This window comes from Hipposideros armiger, unplaced genomic scaffold (genome assembly GCF_001890085.2).
Source record: "Hipposideros armiger isolate ML-2016 unplaced genomic scaffold, ASM189008v1 scaffold_31, whole genome shotgun sequence".
NCBI classification, from domain to species: Eukaryota; Metazoa; Chordata; class Mammalia; order Chiroptera; family Hipposideridae; genus Hipposideros; species Hipposideros armiger.
Window position 1 is genome coordinate 6,480,978 of NW_017731381.1, and position 22,528 is coordinate 6,503,505.

The 22,528-nt window shown below is 50.5% G+C and overlaps 1 protein-coding gene across 5 annotated transcripts in view; it reads right to left on the bottom strand.

Annotated features, from left to right (window-relative positions):
• The window catches only part of SULF2 (sulfatase 2), a 117,172-nt gene extending 107,456 nt beyond the window's left edge, over window positions 1–9,716 (bottom strand). Inside the window, exon 1 of one of the 5 annotated variants that reach the window (XM_019636990.1) lies at window positions 9,104–9,716. The gene's annotated coding sequence lies outside the window, so the exon portion shown is untranslated. Of the gene's footprint in view, window positions 1–5,164; window positions 5,313–8,484; window positions 8,595–8,901 lie in introns of those variants that run through there. The other 4 variants (XM_019636993.1, XM_019636991.1, XM_019636989.1 and 1 more) reach the window with 4 other exon arrangements.
• Window positions 9,717–22,528: the final 12,812 nt, after the last annotated feature.

Sequence of the window (22,528 nt, forward strand, 5' to 3'; positions counted from 1 at the left end):
CCCGTGCCCTGTCCTAGTGCTCCCCGCTAACTCTAGGAGGAAGCCATTATACTATGATTATCCCCATCTTACGGAAGCTGGATCTGAGGGTCAGAGAGGTGCAGTGAGGGACTGGCCCAGCTCCACCCAGCTACTGGGTGGCCAGGCTGGGATTTGAACCAGGAAGTCTGGTTCTAGAGTCCCAGCTTTTAACCATTAGGGCTCACCGACTCTCAAGAGATGTCTCTTCTGTTCAGTCTTCTGCTATACTTTCTTCATCTCCTGCCCAGCGGAAGCCACTGATTCCTAGATTATCCCAGGAACCCATAACCTCATTCACTGGAGAGGCTGGTCTGTGCTAACCATGTGGGTTGGTTTCACTGGCTGCATGAGGGCATTGTAGGACCGTGTCAACAAGGAGGGTGATGAACAGAAAGAGGAGTTTGGGGGCACCTGAGACAGAAACTGCAAGTGGCCCACCCAAAGGTCACTCCTCGGTTGACAGGACCCCAGTTTGGTTCAGGAGGTGGACCGTCCCCGGCTCTGGCAACAAACCAGCATCAGTCTAAGTCTGTGGTTCTCAGAGAAGGAAGTCACTCCCTCCGCCCCACACACACCCAAAAGGGTGTTCTCAGGAATTTGGGAAGAGTTTTTGGTTGTCACCATGCCTGGGGGGGCATGCCTGGGGGGGTACTTCTGGCATCTAGTGGGGGTGCAGGGATAATTTGTAACTCTCCACACAGTGAAGAATCACCCCATTTCCAGCACGACCTTCTAACGTAGTCCCACAGACACTCAGACAGGTGGAAAAGCTTTTACCTAACCGTAGACGTCACTTCTATGGCACATAGAAACACAAAAGCTGTTCTGGATGCTTCCACTCAGCCCTGAATTTTCTGGGGATGTGACCATTAAGTAAATTGAGGGAACGACTGTTGTTTGTTTCATTGGAAATTGATCACTATTTTGGAAAATCACATTGTTGACTGGCCATACCACTGGTATTTGAGCTGCCAAAACCACACGTCCACATCCCACCACGAGTGTAGCTGTCAGATTCATGTGACTCCACATTTGTGTGAGCATCCAACGGCTTCGTTATGTCTTCTAACATAGTTGTGCCTGAGCATTTATAGGCTGCAATACATGTTTAATTATAAACTGCTCCCCTTTTAACTTTCCTTTGAATTACAGTCAGGGTGTTTTACTGGTTAAAAAATGTGGGTAGATATAGGTTATATCATCTATGAATTTATTTCAGGTAAAGCTGGCAAAAATATTTGCTAGAAGAAGAAGGTATCTAATCTGCTAACTTTGGGAACCCCCAAGCTAAGCCAAACATGAAAAGCCCATTTCTCTTTGCCAGTGTTTGGTTTAGCATTAAGTACAAAGCCCAACCCCCTGCGCCAACGACGCATAAAGCAAAGTCTGCTGGGGTGATATGCTCCTGGAAGGATTTTGCTCTCTGGTTAAACAAGAGAGAGCAAGAAGTCCTACTCTTTATTCTCCCTTTGCATGGCGATGTGATGTCTGGAGCTGCGGCAGTGATGTTGAGACCATGAAGCAACAAAGTCAAAGACACGCTGAGGACAGAAGAGCTGAGGATAGGATGATCCTGGGTCCCTAATGACATTGCTGTGCTGACAAACTGGCCCCTGGACTCTTCTGCTGTGGACTCTTGCAATGTGAGAATTAAGCGTTTCTACTACATAAGCCACTCTCAGCCAGGAATCCTATTACTTGCGGTGAAAACATCTTGATTCCTAGTCAGATGATTAGGGCTCCAAACCGCTAAGAATCCTAGTAGGCTTTCCTGGTCTCTGAAACGTCCCGACAGGTAGCCTGCATTCAGGAGTCTGGGGACAGTGTCTGCCTCCAAAGCAGGCCACAAACACAGCTTCTGGGTGATCTGATTCTCATCAGAGTGTGAGCATCTCCCCAACTTCTGTGGGCTAACAATTTTGTAAATTTATTTTCAAAAAGCTCCCCTTTCCTGGCCATGGAGGCGGGTCAAGTCCCCCACTGGGGCCCTGACCAGGAGCCAATAAGAAAGGCTGCTGGCAACACTCTTCCCCTAACACATCTGGCTTCCACCTGGTCAAACACATCTTGGGTAGTGTTCATGGTCTCCGGGGAGGGCCCTGCCCATCAACTCACACACGCAAGCCTTGCTCATAATGATGCTGAGTTTGGGAGAGAACTGACCCAAGTTTCAAGCAGGGCCCAGGTGTGCAAAGTAGTGGGCCAGGACTTGTGTTTTGGAATCATATTGAGACCATGGAGAATTCAAAACAGTGGTACTCTCTGGTTAGAAAGAATTCCACGAAGTCTGGGCTGGAGGAGGAGGTCTGAAGGCTATGCCAACAGCTGTTCTACCAAGGAGGCATCGTGCCTTCTGCGAGGCCCAAGATCCTGCATGACCTTAAGCAATTTCCCAAAGGCATCTGTTGCAGAGTGATGCTTATTTACTTCTGGCTGCCGATCACTGAGCAGTGAGAAGAGCAACGGAAGGCTCGGCCTGAGTCTCTGGGAGTTTCTCAGGTGTGTCATGAAGAGGTGAGCACATGGGATGTGCAAAAACTGTTGATCAAATAGATGTATGATGGGCCTGGGGGCCAGGGAAGGAGGGACAAAACCATGCCAAAGAGCAAAACACATGCTCCCCGGATGATCGTGTCCAGTCCCATGGCTTAAAATAACATGGATGCGCTGATGACGCCCAAATTTAGGCTGCCAGGCCCAACCAGCTCCAGATCTGTGCATCCAGCACCCACTGAGCTCTCAGACACCCAGGTTGCATGTCGTCTCAAACCCAACATTTCCACAACTCAATTCTGGATGCTCTCCCCCCCGTGCCCCAAACCGTCTCTCCCAGTCTTCCCTGCTTAGGAATCACCATACACCAGGCTGCCCCGTCATCTCCTCGTCACTAAGGATATTTGCTGGGGGCGGGGAGGGGGGAAGGGGGAGAGGGGGCTGTCCCACACGGTTATAATGCTCAGCAGCCTCTACCCACTTCTGACAGCCGGGAACACTTCCTTTCCCAGTTGGGGCAACCAAACATGCCTCCAGATATTGCTAAGTGTCCCCGGGGTGGGCTGGGAGGGCAAAGTCACCTTAGTGGAAAACCACAGCTCTTTCCCTCATCCTCAACATTCAATTCCCCAGCAGGTTCCACTGGCTTTACCATTTCACACCATCTCTATTAATACCATCACCATCCAGATCAGTATCAGCGCCTCATCCTCATGTCCCAGCATCCACTTGCAAAGCACTCTTTCAGGGGAGCCACTGAGACCCTTTTAACACACAACTCATGTTGTCCCTAACTTAAGACTCTCCAATGATTTTCCATTTCATTTGAAATAAAATCGAAGTTTCCTACCACAGCCGGCGTTTCTCACCACAGACCTCGTCTCCCCTCCTCCCTGCGTATTCACTACCCTCCACCCTGCTGGACTTCGATTTGCATTTTGAACAGGTGTCTTGGACAAGCCACTCCTCTCCACCTCCAGGCCTTCGCACTGGCTGTTCCCTCTACCTGAAATGCTCTTCCTCCAGCTCTTCCCAAGGCCAGCTCATTCTCAAAACTTAGGTCACAGCTCAAAGATCACATCCTCAAAGAGGCCTCCCCCGACCACTTGCCAAAATTTGCGCCCCTCCCCCACCCTACCCTCTCATGCAGTCATTTTCCATCATATCACTATTTTGTTTCCACCGATGAGCTTGTTACATCCCGAAAGGGCCTCCTTTTGTGGCCTGTTCGCTTGTGTATCATCTGTTCTTCCCCTTTGGAACATAAGTTCCATGGAAGCAGGGTTCTCCCTTGTTCATCCCCATGCCTAACACAGAGCCTGACACACAGCAGCAGCTCAAACACTTGTGCACTGACAAATAAGAGGAATGCTATCGGATAGTGTACGGCAGTTTCTCCAACATCTTTATACCCCTGATCTAGCTTAGAGCTTCTCCCCTGCCTTCCGACAGCCCCTGCGTCAGGCAGGAGGACGAGAGCCGCACACTCCAGGGCCCTCCTTCCCAGGCCTCTCTGCTCATGCAGAACACACCATGACACTCTGGTTCCCTCTCCAGCATCCAGGGCCCTCCCTGGGAGTTTGGTTCAGGAGGGTCTGGACTTTGCATTTTGAAACAAATACCTTCAGATGATTCTCACGGTGGAAGGTTGGACAAATGCTGCCCCGGCTACCAGAAAGCACAGAATCAAGGCCAGGCTGCATATTTCAGATACTACGGTGGAAAAGTCAGGCCTCCAATGCCTGTTGACCCCAATGGAGAGAAAGGGGAAATTGTCCACCCAGCAGCTGTTTCCATGGTCCCCACCTCAACCAAAATGGAGACAGGTCCATCTGACTATCATCTCTCACATTAATACCCTCCACCCCCTTCCATCATAAGGCATTGGCTATTTGCCTCCCTAGCAACCAGGCTCCCTTTCACTGGGATCCCCCACTTGTATTCTCCATGGCTTTGGGGTCCAGTGGATCTGCCCCCAGCTCCAGGGTAGGGCGTGGGAGCACGGCCCAAGCCTATTGTTGGGGACTCATTTTCTTGGCCAGTGATTGGTTTGGAGTGAGCACATGACATAAAACAGTCCAATCAGACGGAGGCGTGCGGCTGGGGTGGGCAGTGCCAGAAAACAGGCTTGTTCTTTCCTGTTGGGCTTAAACCAGAGAGGACAGCTCTTCAGCAGGCAGCTCCACTCCTCAATTATAATAACAGCCAATGTTTACTGAGGGCTTGCCTATGTCAGATACGGTGCTAAGCACTTGACACTGATGATCTCATTTCATCATGAAATGAACCAGGAGATAGGTGCTCCGATCATCCTCGTTTGCTGGATGAGAACACTGGGGCTCAGAAAGGTTAAGTAACGCTCCCCAGATCACACTGCTGGGCAGGGAGCCAGGCAGTCTGGCTCTCTTAACCACAGTGCCAGAGCCTGCCCAGCTCTCGGAGCTGGAGTGAGAGAAACGAGCCCCGTGGAAGATAGAACAGACATGGAGAAGAACAGATTCTCATGACAAAGTCTGAGCCCTCGCTCCGGTTGCACCTGGACCTAGAGTTACCGTAGCATTTTTTAGTTTCGAAAGCCAACAAGTCCCCTTCTTTCCCCCTCATGCTGGTTTAGATTCCCCCCTCCCCGCCCGATATTTCTGTAGCTTACAAGAGAAAGGATCCGGATTACTTTAGTCCTTCTAGGAAAATGCCCCCTGACGTTCCATTTGCAACTCACGCCTAGCAGCTGCTCAGTAAACACCAGCAGATGTGGGTGAAGGCTGCTTTCCCGTCACACGAACTGCTTGGTCTGTAACCCTGCTGCCCAACTGCGGCCAGCCCAGTGCCTCTTCCCCTTTTGGTTCCAAGGGAGGCCTAGTTCCCTAGCAACCACCCCAATTAGGCAATCATGCCATTTATCAGGATGCCAATTAATTATAATGATCTTAATGTTCTTCCAAATTAGATAGCGCCTTGAATCCGGACCAGGGGCATTGCAGATTTCCCACCAGGGCCCAACACAAGGAGGCCTACGGAAGCCAGGCCCGGATGAGGCCTCCCTCGCCTGCACGTCAACATGGAGAGGCTTCACCTTCCATGTCCACTGGGTGCACAAGGCCCAGGCCTGAAACAAAGTGCCCTGCACACCAGGGTCACTCCTCCAGGCCCAGGTCAATGCAACTCCACCACCAACCACAAGAGGGCTGCACCTCTAGGAGAATGTTTAACTCTCCTGCCTTGTGCTTTCAGAGGGTGCAAACTTTCATCTCAGACTTGATGCCTTTTTCTGGCAGCCACATTTGATATTTCTCTTTGCATCTTGACTAGGGGGTGAGTGTCTGTGTTACAGGGAGACGGTAACATCACCAGGCAATTGCATATTTTCCTCAGGGCACCCCCTCCCAAACAAAATACAAACTGGAGATACCCCCAAACAGTCGAGGTTTTGGGAGAGCAGTGGAAATTACTGAAGGGCTTGTGCCTTTCAAAGTTTTATTGCCTAAATGTGCTTTCTCCTGTTGCACATGTGTTTTCTTCTCCATTTGGAAAAAAGGCCAAGGTCATGGAGGGAGGAGGGTGCAGTGGGTCCGAGTGAACTCTGGAGCCCTAGGGCCTGCTGAATTCCAGCTCTACCACTGGTCAGCTGTCCGTAAGTCATGATCCTCTCTGTGCCTCAGTTTTCCCATCTTTGATGGCAATCAAAGGACATACCTCACTGGGTTTTGTGTGGGTTACATGAGTCATTATGTATAAGGGCTTAGAAGAGTCGTTGGCCCATACACTATATCAGTGTTATCTACAATCTTAAGTCTAGACTAAGCCCTTTCCTTTAACTACAAGCCGATTTCAAAAGCTGATCGTTTTCTGAGCAACAGGCTTTTTGGTCTCTTTCTAAGGGGGTGAAGTCTAACAACAGATTTGACAAAGGGGGATATTCCCCATCTGCCTAACTCGGGTTCAGAAGCTGCCCCCTGAGGCAGGTCCAAACAGGTGAACCAAACATATCCAGGGAAAGGAGGAGGGAAATGTGATCCTCAAATCAAAGGGTGCACTTTAAGTGTCAGGGTGTGCATTTGCACGTCAGCTAGGTCCTCGGGATGGTAGTTGAATGGAACCGTTGGGTGGGGGACACACATATACATGTATGTATGAATGTGCATGCACACACGCACACACGGTCTCACACACAGCCATCCTCTTCCAAGCCCAGAATTTTTATAATCAACTCATCATTCAACCCTTGAGTTTGAAAACCTAACATGTTATTAGGGTTTTAGAAAAAGCCATAAATTCAAACAAAAAAACCCAATAAATATACACTAAGCCCAAAGTCCAAACCCACATTGACCCTCAGCGGGCAGTGAGACCAACATCATGCGTTTATGTACATAAACTTGGCCCAAGGAAGGTCCTCCATGTGCAAATGTCCAACGTACCAACAGCCAAGCCAGCCACCACCACCCTTTGAGTTGCTTATCTGAACACGAAATTACACACTCAGGCTGTTTTGATGAGCTTTTTCTTCTCCATGATGTGGGCTAAGCAAAGCTGGGAGAACCTCTCTTACAAGGTGAATGGTCTTTCAGCCTGTCCTCCCCACCCTCTTCCTATATGTAATGAATGGCTTTAATTTAATTAGAACCCTCCAGTGGTTCTGTAATGGGTAGCAGAGATGCAGTAAGAAATCCCCTTCACTATTAACTATGAGATGAGAGTAACTCTTCCTGCTCCAGGGAGAGACGCCGGGAGTCCTCCAGGGGAAAACCCGTCTTACCTGCTTCTCTGTCTCCCCCCCCCACCCCCCAACCTGTTCCAGAGCAGCCTCCCTTCTCTGCCCCAAAGGAGGGGGACCCACACTGTGGGAGAGAGGCAGGGGGCAGATGGAGGGGCTAGAGGGCAGGTGTCCCTACACACACAGATGTGCAAATACTCAGATTCAAACGTAAGCTGAATGTAATTACTTGGTTAATTAAATATTGACTTTTAACTAAAAAAAAAAAAAGTGATTAAAACAAGCTGTAGGAAAGACTGCCCAGAGAGGAGAGGGGGCAGGGAATGAGTCAGAAATTTCAGGAAGGGGAAGAGGAAGAAGGGGATTGTCAAAATGAAGGTCTGCGCTGTCCTACCATGTGCAGACACCTACTGCGCGCAGGGGGGAATGACCTTCAGGATCTGGGAAGGTAGGGAATTGAAGACAGAAGTCACGGTGTCAAACTAGGATTTGTGGGTGTCTCCTACGTTTTCCCGCCCTAAGACCGCATCTCTTTCCCAGTGGACCGGGAGCTTCCGGCGCTCTGGAACTAGATACCGTTCATCGAGCTTCCCTGGAACGCGACGCGGTACCTGGCACCACGAGGTGCTCCATTAATGCTAGCAGAACGAATGAATGAATCACTACAAAGAATGCTTTTTTTTAAAAAAGTGCACTCCTAGAAATCGCTGCCAAACTTCTGAAACCCTCAGGAGCCAGAGGACGGGAGTAGCCTTCTACGGGGCTTTGAGAACTGGTTCTGACCCAGCCTGGGAGGAAGTTTGCCTTTTCAATCCTATCTGCCCTCCGGTATCTTCGAGTTCCCAGTCACTCCGAAGCTCCGGCCCACAGCTTTCGCGTGTCCTGCCCGGACAAGCCCCACGTGGTCTGGCTAAGGCTTAGAAGGTCTGTTGGGTCTAAACTCAAAGGGGTCACGGAGGCCAGACCCCTGCGGCCAGCGGGCCCAGACGCGCTTTCCCCGGGGCCTGCAGGGCTCCGCGTGGCGCGTCCGCAGGTCAGGGGCACGGTGGGAAGTACACAGCCCGTCAGCGGGGTCAAACGGAGCCTCCCTCCTGCTTGCTGGGTCTCACCTCCGCGCGCTGCGCTGGGGCCGGAGCCGGGCGATCGGGACCGGCTCCGGCTCACCTGGGCGGCGCTCGCGGCCGCGCTCACCACCGGGCCGGCTCCGGCCACCGGGAGCCCCTGCCCCGCCCACCTGGCCCCGGCACCCTACTCACCAGCGTGCACGGCCCTGGCTGCCTCACCCGGTGCGGGGTGCCGACGCCTCTGCCGCAGCCCTGCCGGGCCGCGGGGCGCAGGGAACTCCGCGCCGCTGCCGCCGCTGCTGCCGCTGCGCCCAGCGGCTCCGCCGCCGCCGCCGCCCTCGGCCCCCGCCCCGGCGCGCCGCCCTCGCCAAAGTCCGGGTCCGCGCCCCGCCCGGGCCAGTCTCACATCGCCCCAGCGGGCCAGCCGCGCTGCCCGAGCCAAGCCCTTGGCACCGCGCGGCCCGGCCCCCCGCCTGCCTGCCCGCTGCCGGCCTCCGCGCGGAGGGAGGCGAGCGCGCGCTGGAGCGGGGAGCGCCAACCTGGGAGCCGCGGGGGCCGGAGACCCCGCCGCGGCGTCCTCCCCGCGCCCCCTGCATGAGAGCACTTTACCTCTGGCTGGAGGGACGCGCGGTCCGGGCGGATGACCCTGCTGCCCACGACGCGCAGCCCTGGTCCCGAAGTCCGGCCCCGGACCGGGCAACGGCGGAGAGCTGGGGTCCCGGCAGCTCTCCGCCTCCCAAAGCCGCGGGGCCGGGCTGGCCGCGCTCCCGGCGCTGAGCGCGCACCCTCGCCGGGACACAGACACACTCACCCGACACACTCGCTCCCGCTCGCCTTCGGCGGAGAGTTGGAACAGCTGTGGGATTCGAATGAGGGAGGGACGCGAGGCAGAGCCGTGCGTGCGAATGTGTGTGTGCAACACTCAAATGCGGGGGTGGAGGGGGCATCTCCAATAAATCAATTATTGCACTAAAGTCAGGAGGACCATTGATCAGGTCCACTTTGCTGGAAACGAAGAGAACCCTTGCCTTTTTTCCGCTTTTTCTTCTCACTCAGAGCTGGAAGGAGCCAAGTGTTTCGCGGAGCTTGCGACAGCCCGGGCCCGGAGCTCCCGTCGTAATGACACGTTAATAAATGTTTTCTTTTATCTGCTTTCACAAGGGCTCGCCTGGGTCTGCAAACACCGACCGCCTTTGCTGAAAGCCCCGCGCTCGTCTCGAACTACACACACTTGCCCTTGGAGAAGTCAGCTGGAGCTGGGCTCGCAGCTAGATCGCGGGGTGAACTGCCCACGTGCCGGGACCTGCCCACGCGCCGGGGAAGCTCTCGGAGACCTTAACTTGAGCTTAAGTGAAAATAGCTGCGTTGCCCAGAAATGATCCGAGAATAGGAAAGAAAGGAGAAACGGGCTTCCTCCGAAAGGGGAGGAAATCGACTCAAGGTGGTGCTGTCTACCGCGGTTTCTGCAGTCCCCAAAGCCACAAAACAGGCCGGAGGGGTCGGGCTGATAGGGGTGGGCAAGAGCCGGTAGAGATCCAACTACAATAGTAGCCGCAGAAAACACAGCTGAGATGCTACGGGGAAACAGACCTTGCGGTAGATAAGTGTACTGGAAGGCAGTAGTAACTTATTTAAATCTAATAACAATCTTACAAGGTAAGTAGTAGGATTATACCCAAATCACAGATGTGGAGAACAAGTCACAGAGAGGTTAAGTAATTGACTCAAGATCACACACTCGTTAAGTGGTGGACCTAGGATTTGAACTCAAGAAACTTGGCTCCAGAGTTATGTTCTTAAATCACAGGCCATTGTTACTTTTTTCAGGCCAGCATCCACTTTCTCTGGTGTAGTCTTTTTTTTTTTTTTTATGCTAGTTAGGGTTGTCATGTTTAGTAAATAAATATGCACAGTGGTCCACAAGGATATATGTAGACTAAAAAACTTTCTGTTGTTTATGTGGAATTCAAATTGGGTGTCCAGACCTGGGGGGGGGGGAACCCGGACACTCTAGATTCTCCCCACCATAATCTCCCTTAGCAACCCCAGATCAATTTACAGTCTAAATAAATCAGAAAAACCTGGCACTTTTCCGAATTAGATTCTGGTGCTCACCTTTGGCACCACTGAGCTTGCTGATCTCCTGCCTTCCATTAGCTTTGGAACAAAATGTTAGGCTTACTTCTTCATCATCACCGACCAAAAAATCATGGGTACCCCCTTTCTTTCTGCCTCATCTCGGCAGAAGAAAGGGCATATTTGTTGCAGAGCCTCTAGTACAGTGCTGTAGGTAGAAGTGGAAGACAGGCCACGTACGTAATTAAAAATTTTCTGGTAGCTGCATGCAACAGTAAAAAGAAACAGGTGAAATTAATTTTCATAATATGGTTTGTTTAACCTAGTGTATCCAAAATATCACGTCAACATGTAATCAATAAAAAGTTATTAATGAGATATTGTACATTCTTTTTACTAAGTCTTTGGAATCTGGTGTGCATTTTATACTTACAACATCTCAATTTGGACCAGCCACACGGGGCTGTGGACTCCTATCCTGGACAATGCAGTTCTAGCAGGTTCTGTGGTCCGCTGCTGTTTCCAGCAGGTTACCTAATGTAATCCTCTTAACAATCTTTCAAGAAAACCGAGAAAGGTAAAGGGATTGATCAAGGTCACAAAGTCAGCAAGTGGGAATTTAACCCATGTGAGGCTGTGCCTGGCTTTGGGACAGTGTATCCCCAGCAGCAGCAATTTTCCAGCTGGGTCTTCTGAGCCCCCTAGGGGTGCCTCAGGGGCCTGGGGGAAAAGGAAGGGAGGTGAGATCTGCCTTTTGCTTGCTTTTTATGTTGGGTTCTGGAATCTCTTTCAGAGGTGGGGGGGATTTGCATCACAAAAAAGTTAAAAAACACACTGCCTTCCTGCAGGCCTCAAGTTCATGAACTCCACTCTTCCTTCCCTAAATGGGCCCCGCCTACACTTTTCTCCTCCATTTTTCTTTGCTCATTAGGCAACCCAGAAATGGAGGGGCTGCTCACAATCCCCTAGGTGGGGCTGCATTCCCCTGAGGTGGTGTCATTATCTTTTTGGATATTTATTCTTTCTACTGTTGCTGTTCAAAGACCGAACGTGGCGAGGTCTGTGCTTTGCCCCTTATCCTTTGTTAGCGGGGTGGGGGGGGAGGTGACAGATCTTGCGTGTGCATGTCTCTTTGTGTGTGTATACCTGAGTGTGTACACATGCCTGTGTGTGCGCGTGTGCAAGCACGTATGTGTGTTCACTGTGGGCAGGTGCTGTGGGTCCGGTTTCAGGTCAGGCCTTAACTCAGCAGCCCACTCACCGGGTGGGAGGGTCTGCAAGACGCCCTCTGACCGCGTTTCTTTCCCATAATTCACAGCAAACGCCATGGTCCTCTGGGTTCAAGGGCTCAGCCTAAGTTTTCCAGGTTCCTTCCAGGCAGGTGGAAACTCCTGGCCCCATTCAGGAGCTCAGTGTCTGCCTGGGAGACTCGAGGGGCTTCAGGGGCTCAGATGTCCCCCAGCCTGGGAAATCACTCAGCCACGACTGAGCCAGGCCTGGGTGGGACCTCAGCAGAATTTTTGGGACCCTCCTGGCCTCCTGAGTCTCCAGTCCCTGCCCATCTCCAACCACACAGTCTGGGACAGCCTTTCTCCTCTGGTGTCCCTTGTCACCCTAATGGCATCTGTCACCAGGGTCATCCTGCCTGGATAGCTGGGTCTTTCAGGCTCCTCACGCCACTCCCAACTCCTCACCTTGTTGGTTTAACCTGGAGGGACCTTTCTCTTCACACCTACACGCCTCCTTCCCTCCTCCTGGAAGTTCCTTGGCGGCCCTCTGTGCAGAAAGCCTCTCTGGTTTGTCTGCCTTGCAAAGCCAGGCTGCTGTTCTATTTCCTTGACTCCTATGCCACAAACAACAAAAATCACTCCTGCTGTGTGTTTCTTTATCTCCACCAAGAGGCTGAAACTCAACCTGATTGTCCGAGCACTTCTGGCTGCATTTGGGTTGGAGTAGATGGGATTTTATGAGGGTTGTACGAGTCAAGCTTTAAACATGTCTCGAACAAATTGGCGTGTGAAGGAGCAATGTTAAAGTAGAAACATGGCTGCAGACAGGAGGCCTGGGAGTATGAGCCACAGACTGGGGCACAGGTGGCTTTAATAACCCACACGAGTTTGGCTGCAACTTGCTTTTTTCTACAAACGCAGAAGAGGCTGCAGAGTCACCCCCAGGGGGTTGGGATCGAACTTCTCAGTTCCTGAGTGGGGACAGTTGTGCACGGGGTTTTAAAATACAAACCCCAGAATCATCCATAACATTATACATTTGCGGTTAATTCTGCTGAGTTTTCACTTAGACCCAGCTGTCTTGTTGGTAGAAATGCGACTGCACTAGGGAAAAACTGTTTATACTTCTTGAGATATTGTGATAATGAGAAACAGCACCCTAAACCCCCATTAAGTCAAAAGAACATTAATTGTGTTTCACGCCGCCTTCCTGGGCCAGCACCCTGACCGTAGACGAGCTTTACTTCAGCAAAACAGGGCTCACCTTTGCAGCACGGTACCCATTTCCCCCCCTTAATTACACGTAATTGCAGAGTCTAATTTAACGCCCAACGCCGAAAAGTGCACATTCATGAATCAAGGGTTAGATTGTGAGGTAGGAGAATTATAAACAGGTGTAATTGCAGCCTCCCGGGGGCTGCTTATGAGTGATCTCAAACAGCCATGATATTTATTCTGAATTCTTAACAAATGAAAGACAGTCGGGCTGCCTCCAGTTAAGAGCACAGATAACAGTGACAATTTGTCTAGTTGCTTAACCAGCCACCGATCGTTCTCTTTTGGATCAGCGGACAGGGAAGATTAAACAGGTGGATTTTGCTGTGCGGTGAAACAGACACAGGCAGCTTTGGTGCACGTGTGATTGAGTGTTAAAATGAGCGAGGCGGCCCTGGCAGCATGGCTGCACATTTCTGGGGACAAAGTGCAGCTTGTGGGTCTTTAGCGGGTGTTTTTTTTCTAAAGGGGAAACGCTGGGTTCATTTGACAATAAGTGCAATTCAATTTAGTCTGTCTGTGACAGCGCACCTGCTTCACAAGTGCCTTCTAGAGAAATCACTTTTGAGCTTTGATTATAATTTCTCAATTATGATTAATGTTGGTGGTGATTTAGTGAAGGTGGAATGATGGCTTAGTGCTGCCTCAGGGCCGAAGTTCTAACTATTATAATATAAACAGGACTCTGCCCCCACTGGCTGGTGACTCCTTAGCTGATCTCGCTGGGTCTCAGTTTCCTCAGCTTATGAATGGGGATAATATAGAGAACATTGCAGGTTGTCACGTGGATTAAGTGAGATGATTGAAGGTAAAATGCATGCATGGGGCCTGGCCGGAAGGTGCACGGTGAGTGTTCATTGCATCAGAAATGGAAACATGCTATCCTGGGCCTCTAGAGAGACTCCTCATCATCTCCAAAACCTACATGTGAAAATCCAGGGCAGTTGCTGTGATGACACCAAAGCAAACCGGGTGATGCTACTCCCAGGCTTAAAACTCCCCTGTCTTAGATGGAAAGCCACATTCCTGACCAGGACCATGGTGTCTACATGGCCCTGCCCACCTCTTCAACATCTTTCTCTGCTCTCTTCTATTTTTATTATGAAAATCTCAAAAGGAAAAAAAATTTAAATACTACAGTGGGTATACTACATCCTTCATCTGGAATCGACAGTCATTAATATTTTGCCATGTGCTTTACACATCGCTAAACCATTTGAAAGGAAGTTGTGAACATTAGGGCATATTACCCCTCAGGACCTGAGTGCCCACCTCCTAAGAATAAGCTGTTCTCCCCGATGACCTCCGTATCGCTCTCACACCTACGGAAATGAACACTAATTCCATAATCACTCCCCAGCGTGCTCACGTTGATGGAACCACAAGGATGTCTTTCTCTTGGTTCCTCAAGCCCTTTCCTGCCTCGGGGCCTTTGCACTTGCTATACCCGCTCACTTAAATGCTCTTTCTCTCGATTTTGCTCCCTGTCATCATCCAGATTTCAGCTCAAATGTCACATCCCGGAGAGTCCTCCCCTGCCTGTTTTACCTAAAGATGTCCCCTGATCTCCCTCACCCTCCATCTTCCCTCCCATTGCATTATTGTCCTGTAACATGCCACTGTATGACGTTCCACTGTTATTCTGTGTCTGTGACCACGGTCTAGTTCCCCCTTCGCACCTCCACCCCACACTAGCTGCAAGAGAGCAGAGGCTGTGTTTGTTTTTGGCCTGGAACAGTGTCTAGCACACAGTTGGCATTCAATGGACATTTGTTAAATGAATATCATATCCCTGTGCGCGATGTTTTCAAACAGACAAGGTGGTAAAATGAAGTGATTAGGACCCCAGTGTTTAGAGACAGATCAGCAGGGGCTAATTTCAGCGCCACCATTCACCAGCTACATGTCACTATGAATCTATGTCCCTTAAACTCCTCTGCCAAGTGGGGACAATGATAATCGTCTCTATTTCCTAGGGTTGTCATGAGTTATTAATGAGTTTATAGGCAAAATGCTTAGTACAGTGCCTGGCACATAACCATCAACCTTCCTTGTGCCCTTATAATTAATGTTAAGTTGGCTGGCCAGAGGCCTCTGATTTTAAGCACCATTGGCCACTCACAGGCTCACACAGAAATGGTCTCCAAGCATAACGCCCTGTGGAAAACTTCTTGGAAGTGCTGATGCGGCCGCACTATTGGCTACATGCTGCCCTGGGAAAGGCCAGCCAAGTCAACATTTGGCCTGGAAAAGGCTCTGGTTGTTTAGAGCGGGCATCTGGTCTGATGTGTCAGAGCCTAAGGTTAAATATTTTGACTCCCATCCCTGAGACCAGACCTTAGAGGCTCACACACAGGAGCTGAGGCGGGAAGCTGTGGGGCCAGGGACAGGAACAGACCCCTCTCCCTGCAGGAGAGTAAACCCAGTGGCATGGGCTCTGACTCAGCAGGTCCCCTCCCACGCCCCATCTGGTAGGTCGACTGTTACGAGTTTTACCTTATTATTGGCCTGTAGGGACATGTAGGGAAATACATGTTTTTCAGCTAAAGTTGCAATAAAAAATGAGTTAGGAAATCAAGAAAAGTGTTGGAAATTTGGATAATAAAAATTGCATCTAACTGGAGATAAAATAGGTACTCTGTCTAGGAGAGTGTGTATGGAAAATAGATATTTGCTTTTTGAGGGGAGGAGGAGGGTGGGGTGTTTCCAGCATCCATTTGTGCAGTTTTTATAATGGCAACTCTTTTTTTTGGGGAAATGGTCCCTACCCAATTTTTAATCCCTGAGCCTCTGGCGGAATGGTTTTGACCTCTTGCTCCAGGTTTGCGTGTGTGACTCAGATCTGGCCAATCAGTGCATTCCATGCTCTGACCAGTGATTGGGTTCAAATATGGGCACATGGTTCATTTTGAGCCAATGGGAATCAGGCCTAAGATTTTCATTTGCTCTATTGAGCGATAGGAGCTTTTTTTTCTCTGGATTTGAACTGGGTGATAATTCAGAAGCTATAGGAGGCCACATGTGGCCCTGGAGGTGAAACAGAAACAGAGACATGAGGTAGATAAATTGTATTGTGATTGTAAGATGGCTCCAAGGCCTCAAGCCTCTATGGTATACAGGCCTTGTAGAATTTCCTCCCCTTTGAGGGTGGGCAGGACTGTGGATGCGATGGATTTCACTCCCATGATTAGGTTAAGGGGGAGGGATTTTGCAGATGTGATTAAGGCCCCAAATCAGTTGAGTCTGAATAAATCAAAAGGGAGAATATTCTGGATGGGCCTGACCCAATTAGGGGAAAGTCCTTAAAGGGACTGGGCCGTTCCAGGAACCAGAAATGTTACAGTTGGCCTTGAAGTGGCAAACTGCCATCTTGTAGAGAAGGTTACTTGGCCGGAGGTGGCCTCGGCCTGACAGGCAGCAAAAAAGCAGGGGTTATTGTCTTAGAGCCACAAGGAACTGAATTCTTCCACATTCAGGGAGCATGGAAGAGGACCCTGAGAAAAGGTCTAGCCTCAATCATCTTCAGCCAAGGGCATTGATTTCAGCCTGCCGTGGCCCTGAGCAGAGAGAACCCAGCTAATCGTCGCTAGACTTCTGACCCATGGGAACTGTTAGATAATGAATATGTATTGGTTTAAGCTGCCACATTTTGGGTACTTTCTTTTGCAGCAATAGAAAGCTAATACAGGTGTGAGCACCTGGGTCAAGCCGTACCTGAAGCCAGCAAGATTAATACTAGAACTTTCAATTATGTGAGCCAATAAACCCTCCCCTTCCTCTTTTCTACTCTTAAACCTGTTTTAGCAAAAGTCCCAGGATTGCACCCCACTGACTTGGCTTATTTCACACACTCCTCTCCAAACCAGTCACTAAGCTTGGGGACATGACACACGGTGGGTGGTTGGCCCTGTCTGGGTCACAGGCCTGAGCTGGGAGCTGTGTGCTTGTGTGGCTTGCCCTCAGTTCATGTGCATCTCACACCCTGAACCTGAGGTTATAGGCTTCTGTCTACCACCTCCGAGTCCTTCCTGGCCCTGTCTTGGTAGATGTGGAGCATAGGAGAGACTGCACACTGTCATGGTTGAGGGCAGGAGTTGGCGTACTTTTTATCTAAAAAAAAATCAGTGAGTAAAGAGTTTAGGCTTTGCAGGCCACACAGGTCTTTGTCACGTATTCTTTTCTTTCTTTTTTACAACCCTTTAAAAATGGAAAAACCATTCTCTGCTCATGGGTCTTATAGAAACAGACCAGGCGGGTCAGATTTGGCCTGGAGGCTGCAATGTCCAGAGCCCTGGTTTAGGGCACAGGCCCCGGAACCAGATTGTTGGGCTCAAATCCATCCCCTGCCTCTTATGAGCATTAAGACCTTGGGCTAGGCAGGTGCTTTCCTTCTCTGAACCCTGGCTTCCTTACCTGAAAAATGGGGATAATAAGAGTACCTACCCCATCAGGTGGTTGTGGAATTAAAGAATGTGTGATGCTGTTAAACAGTGTTTGGCCCAGGGTCTGGGATAGGTGTTGTTATTTTTAGGAGTGATCATTAATTGTCAATCTCTTCCCACGCCCTGTAATTTGAAACCAACTGAGGAACAGGTTTGAGGATCTGCAAGGTAAAGACTAGCTTGGCAGTGTTTTTTCTGGTGATGCTGGGTTACATGAGGACTTGACCCTTGGGCTTCCCAGATTCCCTCTCTCCTCTCCCCAAGAATCTCCAAATCTGACACTGACATAGACACCACCATGTCTCCACGGTGGCACCTGGGGGGAGATGAGCCTCAGAACTATTTCCTGGAGGTGGCCTGGGGCCCTGATGGAGGCTTCCTGCGGGAAGTGGAGAAGGGGGCCAGCCTGTCACCACCCCTGAGGACACACAGCGGGGCAAAACGGAGGCAAGCGAAGGACCCAGGCTTCTGCTCTTTCTGCCTTGCAGCTAGCTGACCCTGGGAGGACTCTGCAGCCTGGCTGGGGTAGCTGTGACCTGCTCAGTGTGCAGGGCGGGCACCTGTTGGGACCCCTGCAGCAGTCCCTTGCCTTCCTTCCAGCAGGACCTCGCCTCACCCATGGCTCTTCCTCCAGTCAGTCCCAGAGCTGTCCTCTGTGTGGCTTGGCAGAATCCCCACCACTTGGCACCCAGGCTGATCATCACCTCGTGATTGCTCCTGGTGACTCATCCATTTGTGCTTATATCCGGTCGTCTGTGGCTCTGGTGCCCACAAGAGCCGGGCTGCCAACCAAGACCTCAGCAGAGGCCTCTGAGGTATGCCCAGTTTATCCTGGTCTGTCCCCTTCACCTTGGAGAGGGTGATTTAAGAGTATAATGCCTACTGGTTAGTGACACTCACTGTATGCGTCCGGGAGCTTGGTTGCAAACAATAGACCCACCTTGGCTAGTTAAAGCAAGAAAGGGATTTGTTAAAAGATATTAAGTGTTCCCAAATCTGTGGGAGGGCCAGAATTGCAGACTCCGAAGCTATGCAGCAGGAAAAGACAGAACCACGCCATGGGAGCTGCTTTGTCAACATCCTAAGGCCACCCTGTCTGTCCTAATGAAAGTGAACCTGGACACCAAAGGCTCAGCCATTGCTCAGCCCCTAGAAGAACCAGCAGTCTTGCCACTGTGTTTTCTAGAAGCTAAGATCCCTTGGACACAGCCGCCACTGCACTCACTCCGTTTTGAGGCTGCGTTCACATGGGGGTATCTGATTGGTGGAACCTGGGCCACGTGACCTGCATCCTGGCTGCAAAGACGTGCAGGGATTGAGTTTCTGGAATTGGGCCAGGAAGGCAGCACTCACCACGTGGGGTGTTAGCAAAATGTGGAGGGGGCATTGGGTGGCCACAAAAAGAGAACACCTGCTCCACCTTCAGTGTGTGTGTGTGTGTGTGTGTGTGTGTGTGTGTGTGTGTGGTGGGGGGTGCGGGGGGGTGTAGGCTGTGCACTCAATGCCCCTTCTTTAATTCCATCCCTATAGTTAGGGAACCAAGAATCAGAGAGGGGAAGTGATTTGTGCAAGGTTGCATGGAACTCAGACTCCGGGACCTTCACCAAACTTCCAAAGGCAGGACTGGATAGAAAGTGGCACAGAGCTTCCGAGACCCCAGCCACCTGGATGCCCTAATGCTGTAATGCTGGCCTGGGGCCCCATCCACAAATTAACCCATTTTGTGGCAGATGCAGTCCCAGGATGGGCTCGGTGTCTTTGACTATTTAATCCTCTGAGTGAAGCAGGAAACCGCTTGCATTTCGTCTATTCACAAACAACAAGATCATGTAAAATTCATCCATGAGCCCACAGTCAGAGCACTTGGGTTCTGGGTCCCGCTTCCTGTCGCACGATCTTGGACCTAGTTCATTCTCTGAGCCTCTGTTTTCTCATCTGTAAAATGGGCACCAAAGTCTCCCCCCCACTTTATTTCCCCCAGGGTTGTCATTCAGATTAAATGTGAATGTGAGTGTGAAATAAAAGGATGAACTCCATGCAGAACAGATCTCCTCTTCCTTGATCTTATTCCCCATCAGCCACCTGTGGATAAAGGAATCTGTGTGCCCGTTTGCAGCCGCATTCGCTCAGTTCACAAGGACTCATAAGCTGGGCTATATATAGGAGCTCTCCGGGTTGTCTGTTTAGACAACAAATAGATAGAGGGCTTGTTTCTTTGCTGTGAACAGGGACCACATCCCCATGGGCCATTAACAGACACAATTTGGGACTGATGGCCACAGGCTGTCTGCCTCAGCCTGGATGTAGGCAGCAGCAAACGCCTTCAAACAAGTGTTCTTGGGTTAGCCACAGGAGTTCTGACCCTGCAGTGCACTTCAGAGCAGGATGCCAAGCCTCCCCTGGGGGGAGATGTGGAGAGGGAAGCCATGCCAGCTGCTTGTAGGAGCAGCTGTGTCGTGGAACCCTGGGGGAGGGGCTGACCCTGTGCCTTGGAATGGCTGAGGAAGGCGTTTTGATCAGGGTTATGGGAGCACACAGCAGCCTTGAGCATCTTTGGGGAGATGCTCATTTATTCACTCATCTGACAAACCTGTTTAAAGTAGCTACTAAGCCTCAGATGCCAGGGCCCAACAGGTGGCACTCATGAACACCTCCTTCCCCCAGGGGCTTAGCTTCTAGCAGCAGGTGAAAAAGATACAGTGACAGAGCTTGCCAGGGAGTTTGTGGCAGAGCATCACTATTCTTACCGTTTTCTTTCTCCCTTGTCAACAGAAACTTGATTTTGTTGGGGTGGCAATGACCCCATTCAAGGCGTGGCTCAGGAGTGCTTTAAGCCAGGGTTCTCAAAGGGTGGTCCCTGAACCAGCATCATCAGCATCACCTGGGAACTTGTTAGAAACGCAAATTATTGGGCTCCTCCCCAGACCCACTGAATCAGAAGCTCTGGGGGTGAGACCAGCAAGCTCTGCTTTAACAAGCCCCTCCCCCTTCCCCAGGGTACCAGTCATCTGCATGGGCACATGGCCAGTTCTTACTTTAAGATGAAAGGAGATATCAACTGGGGACTTTGGGGAAATCGTTTTCTTCTTGTTAAAAAGATAGGCACCTTAGAAGGTGGAGGTCCCGGCTCAGGCCCCCTTCCTGCTGCTAGGAAGTGGCCATGTGTGCACTTGTGTCTGGTGTTGGAGAGAAGCGTCATATGGCCAGGAGTGGGCCATGTCATAGATTGGCTGAGGATGGCAGAGCAAAGAGTCTGAACTGCCCCACCACTCGGGGACCTTGTATTAAGAAAACAGTAAATGCCTCACAGCATTGCTGCTTGTGGCCAAGAGCACCCTCCGCAGACCCAGGTTCACCAGGATGATGGCGATCAAAGTACTGAAACTAAAGTATCTCTGCATTATGACGATGTCGCACAAGCCCTTTTCTTCCTCTGCACTTTTCCACACCTGTAACTTAAAACCTCTTAACCACCTCACCCGCATTAGAATGGGTACTACCAAAACCCCCAGAAATTAACGAATGATGGTGAGGATGTGGAGACATTGGAACCCTTGTGCCCTGTTGGTGGTTCAGCCGCCATGGAAAACAGTATGGTGGTTCCTAAAGACAGAAATATCTCAGGCTCCAGCAATTCTACTTCTGGGTATACGGCCAAAAGAATTGAAAACAGGGTCTCAAAGAGATATTTGTACACCAATTTTCATAGCAGCATTATTCACGACGGCCAAAAGGTGGAAGCAACCCAAGTGTCTATGGATCGATGGCTAAGATGGCGAGTTTTATGGCATGTATATTGTACCACAATTAAACAACAACAAGAAACACACGCCTCTAAAAATCCACACCCTTCTCTCATTTATGTCACTTCTGTCTTATCTCTATCACTCTTGCCTGTCATCTGAGTTCTGATCCCATATTTCCAACAGGTTTCTTGACATCTTCACCTGGATGTTTCAAGGGCGGCTCAAGTTCAACATGACTGAGCCTGAACTCATGACCTCCCTGCCCAAACCTGCTCTTTCTGCCATGTTTATCTTTGAGTTGACTGATGCTTCTCACCTTTATAAGTCAGAAATCACCCTCTTCCTTAAACTCCTTTCCCCAGTTGCATCCATTGCAAATTCCTGGTGATCGCCCTACTTAAAATACCTGCCAAGGGCAGCTACCCTGTTCCAATCTCTTCCAGTATCACCTCTGATGACAGCAGTGGGGCCTGACTAGACTCCCTGTGCGTGCCGTGGCACCACCCAAACCCATGCTTCAGGGCAGAGCCAGAGTGATGTTTTCCAACGGCACATCTGATTGACTCCATTCTAGTTTCATTCACGGTAATCAAGGCCACATGAAAATATTTCACGGAAAAATCCAGCTCCTCCCAGAGTAAATTGCCATGCAGTCTTCTCCTGAGTCAATTTCACATCTAGTTATCAGAGCCAAGCTATCTTCTGGCTCTCTGCGGACGGAGTCTCTCAGATTTGGAGTCTGACACTGGGGCGTGAGGTGGGACAAATGTCACTGATGGTCAGTGCCTTAGTTTGGGTGGTGCCAGGTATGACTCGGAGACAAGAATTCTAGTGAAGTAGTTTATTTGGGAGGTGGTTCCAGGAAGCACTGACCGGGAGCAGGAGGCAAATGACGATTCCGGGTATATTATCAAAACTGCTGGTTCAGAGGACAACTGGAGTTCAGCTCCATGGGGAAGGTCTGGGAGATGGAGCCAGTCACGTGGATGAATTATCCCAGGAGCGAGGGAGCGCCAGCTCCTACAAGTCATTCTTTGGGGGTTGCTGGAGGGGGTGTTAATTGTTGTGCCTTTCTGCCTGCATGTGTGGGCAAAGTGGTCTGCTGAGGTTGTGGACAGAAGTCTTTAGCCAAAGACAAGCAGATATTGGCAGTTGGAAGTGAGCCCATTGGAGGGTCCCAGGGCTATGGGCAGGGCACAGACAGTACCTGCTCCTCTGGGGTGTTATGACAAGTGGTGATCACTAAATAATCAGACCCTCGTGACAGAACATGGAAACGCATGGTTAGAAAGGCGATCCGTTTGAATTCTCCTTTCCCTCAAGGAGGAAAGTCTCAGTTTGTGTTAATATGTCTCAACTCCTTTCTAACACTTCATCATCTCTCTTTGGAACCCAGAGACAGCCAGCCTTGAGTTTCGAGACTTCTTGGGCCATTGTATCTAGCTGCAGTTGAAAACATTGCTTTGGT